Genomic DNA, 8102 nt, shown 5'->3' on the forward strand with positions numbered 1-8102 from the left:
CTTTAATGTCTTTAAAGCTAGATCTAAGGCAGAGAAGAAAAAAAAGTTGTTTCCTTTTCTGATCAGTACAATAAATACATATCCCACATGTCCAACCGTTTGCACGTTCTATACAAAGAGATAGCAGAGTTTATAGTTGACTGCTTTATCTCATTATTCATATATTTCACTACAACATCAGGATCTCGACCACTTCGGGCCCTTAAACGTCCTCAAAATGAAATTCGAGACGGGAGAAAAATAGTTCGCGGCCCCGTAAGTGTTGGTCCTAACTGACTCGGAACAACTCAATGAGGCGTCCTCGTTTTCGGCTGAAAAGTGGGCTGCAGTTTGTGTAGTTAATGGTGCATTGATGGTCTTTTCCCAAGATAAATCTAAAAGGTCACCAGATCTGTAAATAGATACAGAGCGTTGCTGATTTTGTTTTGTTTTTTCTTGCAGAAAATCCGGTCCTTAAATGTCCTTAAAGTTAAATTCATGACGGGGGGAAAAAAGTTAACACTTGTACCTCGTCGTGTTCCTCTATTTCTGATCAATATCCAATAAAGTGGTGTATCCCACATGTCCAACTCCCTCCCTCCCTCCCTCCCTACATATATTACTTCCTATTCTATACAAAAAGAAAGTCACGTTTGTAGTTCATCATTAACTCTAAAAAAAAAAAACCTACAGCTCCCTTTTCAGCAAAATAAATCACAGGAGCTTTGTAAAACACACAAAACAATGTTTGCTGTGGTGGCTGGAGAGACTGACAGAAATTGCAGTTTTAAGAACTCTTAAAAGTTTCACCACTCATCCAAAAAGCTTCTCCTGTTCAAAGAATCATCTTTGAGAAAACAAAACATTTGGCTACGTTGCTTTGTTCCTCCATTTGCGATAAATATCCAATATCTGAGCAACCTCCCTACCTACTGATATTACTGACTATACAAAAAGAGGGCTGCGTTTCAACAACACACTCTTTTACAATATATTAAACATTTTAGTGGAGAAGAATTTCACCACGGCGTTGGATCTTGTCCACATCCGGGCCCTAAAACGTCCCTCGAATGAAACTCAGGATGGTAAAAAGAAGAGTTTACAGTCCATAGCCTGTGCTGAGGGGGTCGTAAGCGTTGCCTCGTTTTTAAGGGCCTCCATACGCAAAGGTTGAGGTCCACCGCTGTAGTGAAGTGTATCTCTAATCAAATGTTAAAGATCTTATAAAACATAACCTGCCGTTAAAATGAAGCACTGGACTAAAAGGGGCTGCTGTCTTCTTATAGTGAATAGACAGTAATGTAGGAAGGGAGGTGGGTATTGATCAGAAATGCAGGAGAACAACAACGAAGCCAAACTATTTTCCAAAATCTCAGTCATCCAGGTCATGGTATATCCTAAAGAACATTCCTCAAAGACGTTTCCCTGGATCACTGAAAGTTTTTTTTCAAGACAAATACACCCATTTTTGTTTTGCAAGAAAGAAAGTAAAGCGTGCAGCCTCCAGGTTCAACAGTAACCCTCCCCCTCCCTCCCTCCTACCCTCCTCGCCTAACTAGAGTGTTAATTAAAGAGTTATAATTAGCCAGATGAATATTTTATCTCCCCCGTCAGGTCTGAAGCATCTTGACATTTCGCTTCGTTTTCCAATCGGCTCGTCTTTATGAGAGCTTTTGTTTTGTTTTTTGTTTTTTTTCTTCGTAGTTTGAGATAAGGGCGTCAGTTTTTCGCATAAAGAAACGCGCGCATGCGTCGAAGCGTCTGCACACCTTGAAGTCGAGGAGCAGCCAAAAATAGTTGCAGGAATATGCAAGCATTGCTTGGTAACTGTGGGAAAATAAAAAATGAATAAAACACAGATTTAGCCTCGCACGATCTGAGATTTATTTTCTAATCTCGGTTGTAATGATTTCACTGCGAGACTTAGAAAAAAAATAGATGGAGGAGCCTTGAATGTGGCCTTCTTTAAATACTTCATCTATGCTGCTTCCTTTCCAGGCGTGGAAGAAAATATGAAACAGAATATAGTATATATATATATATATATATATATACACACACACTGCCTGGCCAAAAAAAATAAAGTTGCCACCTGGATTTCACTAATCAAATAGGTACGAACCTCCTATTGGATAATTCCTGCATGGGTGATTATCTTTCAGCTGGAAACAAGTTATTTAACCCCAACTGATGCAATGAGTAGCTTCTCATTTCTTAAACAACCATGTCTAAAGACACATCCTGTGGTCGTGGGAAAGATGTTAGTCTGTTTGAGAAGGGTCAAATCATTGACATGCATCAAGCAGAGAAAACATCTAAGGAGATTGTAGAAGCTACTAAAACTGGGTTAAGAACTGTCCAACGCATTATTAAAAACTGGAAGGATAGTGGAGAACCATCGTGTTAGAGGAAGAAATGTGGTCGGGAAACAAATCCTGATTGATCAGCGATCACTTAAACGTTTGGTGAAATCAAATGGAAGAAAACCAACAGTAGAACTCAGGGCTATGTTTAATAGTGAAAGTAAGAACATTTCCACACGTACAATGTGAAGGGAACTCAAGGGATTGGGACTGAACAGCTGTGTAGCCTTAAGAAAACCACTAATCAGTGAGGCTAACCAGAAAAAAAGGCTTCAATTTGCTAGGGAGCATAAAGATTGGACTCTGGAGCAATAGAAGAAGGTCATGTGGTCTGATGAGTCCAGATTTACCCTGTTCCAGAGTGATGGGGGCATCAGGGTAAGAAGAGAGGCCGATGAAGTGATGCACCCATCATGCCTAGTGTCTACTGTACAAGCCTGTGGGGGCAGTGCTATGATCTGGGGTTGCTGCAGTTGCTCAGGTCTAGGTTCAGCAACATTATGTGTCCAAAGAATGAGGTCAGCTGACTACCTGAATATACTGAATGACCAGGTTATTCCATCAATGGATCATATTCCAAGATGACAATGTCAGGATTCATGGGGCTCAGATTGTGAAAGAGTGGTTCAGGGAGCATGAGACATCATTTTCACACATGGATTGGCCACCACAGAGTCCAGACCTGAACCCCCATTGAGAATCTTTGGGATGTGCTGGAGAAGGCTTTGTACCGTGGTCAGACTCTCCCATCATCAATACAAGATCTTGGTGAAAAATGAAAGCAACACTGGATGGAAATAAATCTGGTGACATTGGAGAAGCTTGTCGAGACGAATGTGTGCTGTAATCAAAGCTAAAGGACGTCCAACGAAATATTAGAGTGTTTGACCATCGTGGACTGGCCTCATTTAAGAAACAGAGAGCTTCATTATTAACCCCCTTTTTTCTTGCCATGAAAGGAGTAGGGACCAGATCAGATCAGATGTGACTTGAGTTACATTCAGAGAGTCGCGCCGCTCGACCGGGCCCAGGTAAAGTGAGGGAGATCAGATGCACGTTCGCAGTTTTTCATTAAGATCCCATCCCTCCGTCGCCCCTGGGACGAGGAAGCTAAAATGGAGGGAAATTACCCCAGTGCAAGAGGGAGAGGGAGGGAGAGAGGGAGAGGGAAGACTCCTTGGCTGGCTACTCAGTGTTGCTATGCTGTTGCAAGGAGCGAGGGAGGGAGGGAGGGAGGGAGGTAGGGAAGGAGTGGTGGGGGAGTCTGAAGGAGAGAGAGAGAGGGAGAGAGAGAAAGGCCTGGCAGACTGTGGGGGAGGCGGAGGCCTCATCTGCAGTGCTGTGTGCAGAAGGAGCGCTTAACAGCCTTTCAAAGGGGGAAGGGGGGAGAGTTAAGGGAGGCGAGGGTGAGAGGGTGCCGCGGGAGGGGGGGGGAGGAGAGGAAAAAGGGGGGAGTCAGAGGAGAGGGGGGTGAGGGTGGAGCGGGAAGAGGAGGAGGAGGAGGAGAAGGTAGAAAGGGGGTGGGGGGTGCAGGGAAGAGAAGGAGGAGGAGGAGGAGGAGGCAGAAAGAGGGGGGAGGCGATGGCAGTGGTGCTGGTGGGGAGACTAGCGCCCCCCGCAGGTGGAGGAGGGAGGTGAAAGAAAATCAACTAGGCCCTCATATGTGTGTGTCTGTGTGGCGTCAGACACAAAGAGGTACAGGCTGCTGAAACGAAAAAGACGCCTAACGGGAAAAGGGTCAGGGTGAGAGAGAGAGAGATGGGGGGGGGCAGTTAATTAGAGGTGGTAGAGCAACAGAGGAGAGAGAGAGAAAGGACATTTTTTTGTCTATTAACAAGAAATAACAGGGTGGGGGCAGTGATGGCGCCCCCTGTGGGGAAAAGAAAACCGGGAGCGGGGCGATCACGAGGAGGCACGGTCGCAGATTTGAAAATTAAAATTGTGTCCTTTTCTGAATATTGCTTCTAGATCAGGGCTCTAACTGGGACAATAACGGCAGCAGAGAGACAGAGAGGGAGAGAGTGAGGGAGAGGGAGGTGGTGGTGGGTGGGTGGGTGGTGGTGGTGGGGGGGGTAAGAGGAGGTGGGGGTGAGTCTAAAGAAAGGCCTTGCAGACTGCAGGGGAGACAAGAGGCCTCTTCTGCAGTGCTGGGTGATGGAGGTTGGGGAGGGAGGGGAGGTTGGGTGGGTGGTGGAGGAGGGGGGGGGCTTGGAGGGGAGGATAGGGGTGTGGGTGGGGGGAGACAGAGAGGAGAGAGAGAGAGAGAGAAACAGAGAAATGATTGCAGGAGTATCCCACTACCAGCGCCTCCTGCAGTCAGAGCGGCCTTGGTGCACACGTTGCCCAATGATTCATGGGCGGAATATGGTGGAATTGAATCATCCAGAAGGACTGACTGAAAAAAAAAAAAAAAAAAGCAATATGAACAGACATATGAAGGGGGGGAGGGAGAGACGTGAGAAGTCAGTCGTGATGGGGTGAGACGTGGTGGGAGACGAGGAGCAGGAGATGGCAAAAGAATAAGGACACAAAGCAGGACAGGAAGTCACAAGGAGTGACACGTTGTCGGTGGACGCGCGGCAAGCCGGTGTTTTAGGATACGTCCCGGTTGTGACAATGTCAAGGTCAGAGGAGGATGAATTTAAAAGTCCTCTGTTCATTTGGTAGGACGTCTAGATTCTTAGTCACCGTTTAAAAGTAAATTATCAGATTGAAGAAGTGTAACAGGAGGTTTATGCTTCTGCGTGAAGTTGACGCAGGAGACCCTAGCGCTGTGGCTGACGTGCACCTCCCCCGAAATGTAATTCCGCGACGCAGAGCGCAGGAGCTGTGATTGGTTCTCCATCTCCACAATTTTAGAATTGACCTTTATGGATTAGTAAAGATGGAACACATGGAGTTAAGGTTAACTGAGGAGGTTTCGGAGATACGAACATTTGTATGACTCTTCTTCGCGGAAATTTTGGCGAAAGTTTCAGTCGCCGTTGTTGAAAGAGAAGCAGGAAGTAGAAACAAAAACAAAAAGCATTAGGATGGCGTTTTTAGAGAGCGAGCCAGAATGACGAGCGCACAAGTAGAAATGACTCAAGTAGGCTACGTACAGACATATAAACTTATACAGTGCCTCTTAAATGTATTTGAAATTTTTCTGCATGAAAATTAGTCAAAACATCAGCAGGTTGCAAGAACACAACAACTAAAGAACAGTTAAGGACGGACAAAATTATTGTTTTGGAACGGCCAAGTCCTGACCTTGAGGAAAGTGAGGAAACCCACCAACATCTCAGAACTGAAGTGGTTCCTTTCTGAGGAATGGGCTAAAATTCCTCCAAGCTGTTGTAGACCACTGATCAGCAGTTACCAGAAACGTTTAGTTACAAGGAGGTCACAGCAGATACTGGAAACACAAGGGTTCACTGACTTTAACACCTCACAGATATTCAGATTCAGAAAACTTAATTTGTCCCCGGGGGGCAATTTAAGGAAATATATGAAAATATGATTCATTTTTATTAACTTAAATAAGCAATAACAGCAACTAAACGTTTCCGGTAACTGCTGATCTGTCGTCTACAGCGGCTTGGAGGACTTTTAGCCCATTTCTCAGTACAGGGGCCAACATTGGGAACAGATGGACTCTAATGCACAAGGAGGTCACAGCAGATAACTGGAAACAAAGTGTTCACTTACTTTTGAAACTCACAGATATGTAATATTGGCTCATTTTCTTTGCACAAGTGTAATATTTCTGTTTCATTTGTTCTGATCAGGTTCTCTTTGTCCACTTTTCAGGACATCTGCTGATGTTTTGAGACATTTTTATGCGTCCTGGTCGATCCAAGCACAAGTGTCCAGATTTAAGTGCCTGTGTTCACACCTGACATTTAAAATGCGTCTCCACATGTGTCCCCAGCCAGCAGACGAGAGCTGATCTCAGTCTCGGGCTCTGTATGCAAATGACATCATTTGGGTAGCAGTAGAATATTATAACACAACCATGTGGGTTTTTTTGTTGTGTTTTTTCTGAATGAAAAAACACAACAACACAACACAACTCTTCCAAAGAGTGATCGTGTTGAGCAGGCAGTCTTTAACGTGACCCTCGTGTGTGTGTTCACACTAACAAAGGAATGAAATTCGTCCCAGACTACCTCCAAATGCGTTCTGGGCGTGTTCACACCTGTTCACACCTGTACTTTAGGCTGGACACTTGTGATTGGGATGGATGGATTTTAATGCGAGGTCCGAATGAGACATAGGCGGCAAATTGGCCGTAGGTGTGAGTGTGAATGGTTGTCTGTCTCTCTGGTGTTAGCCCTGAGATAGACTGGAGACCTGTCCACGGTGTATCCCGCCTCTCGCCCAGTGACAGCTGGGAAAGGCTCCAGCCCTCCCGCGACCCGCCAGAGGACAGGCAGTTACAGAAAATGAATGAATGAATGAATGAATGAATGAATGGGACATTGTGTGAGAAAAGGTGTGTGACTATAACCCGTGTTTTCCATATAAGGGAAAGAGGAAGTGCTCTGCAACGGGCAGCTACAGTAACCAGATCAAGGCTCAACCATAACTAAGCCGACATATGTTGCAAATAGCCTCCAATTTGCAAATCAAACTTTCCAGGATGCTGCATGAATGGGGAGGGACGACCTGCTGTCTGCTGGCAGGTCAGACTAAAGCTTTAACGACAACGCCGTGAACACAACAGGAGGAGGAGGAAGAGACCAAAAACAGGCGGGCGAGGAATAGGGCAACACGCTTCTGGTGAGTGGAAAGGTGGAAAATGTTCTGGTAATTATAAAAAATGTGTTTACTTCTAGGCTTAATCAGCGGAATCGCCAGAGGTCAGAGGTCATCGACACATGTCCAGCTGGAAGAAAGTCTCTCTGAAGTGTTCTTTGCTAGTATGACGTAGCATGTGATCTCACCCCACAACAAAGGCCTCCTCCTTCTTGTCTCACCACATAGGAACCGTGATCGAGCCTTAGACTATTCCTGAGTCTTAAAGGAATAACATTAAATACGCATCACTTGGTTAATGATAATAAAATTTTAGTGCCTTAATAAAAAAACATTTCAACAACTTGTGGAAATGAATTGTGACTGATTGGTTCCTTTATGATGCGTTGGCTTCTGTGATGATTGATCTCTAGTTGTGGTTCAGATGTGCTGCCATCTTTTTTTATTTGCTCTCTCACCACTTATATTACTTTATTTATTCTACTTTCTATTTTTACTCAGATCAGCGTTTATTCTTGGTGATTCTTCTGGGTTTTAGAAAATGCTGAGAAAAAACTGAACTTGCCCCGGGGTGTTAAGGCCATGGCTGATGGGTTTTTGCATCACATGCACCCTGAACTCATTTATAGCCTTGCTTGAGAATAAATGATCAACATTTAATTGCTTTCATTTATTTAAGGTTACAAGTGACTGTAGCAGTAGCAGCAGTAGCAGCAGCAGGTCCATATGGCTCATGACCAGAAGAGGTCGCTATGCAACAAGATACAAGCTGCTGTCCGTGTTTGGGACACTTCACATGTTCTGTCCATCTGAGACATTTTCATGAAACTTTTCTTGTTTGTTCGTTTAAGGTCAGATTATGTGACTTTTGAGGAAGAAGAAGAAGAAGAAGAAATACCACAATATTGTAATGAATAAAATGTTGAAAAGAGAAATCAAATGCACCACTGCTCATTTCATTACCTCCGAGGGGTTCTTACTGCTAAATAACTGACATTAAAGAAGTTATAATGAATATTA

This window comes from Chelon labrosus (genome assembly GCF_963514085.1).
Source record: "Chelon labrosus genome assembly, chromosome: 10".
Taxonomy (NCBI): domain Eukaryota; kingdom Metazoa; phylum Chordata; class Actinopteri; order Mugiliformes; family Mugilidae; genus Chelon; species Chelon labrosus.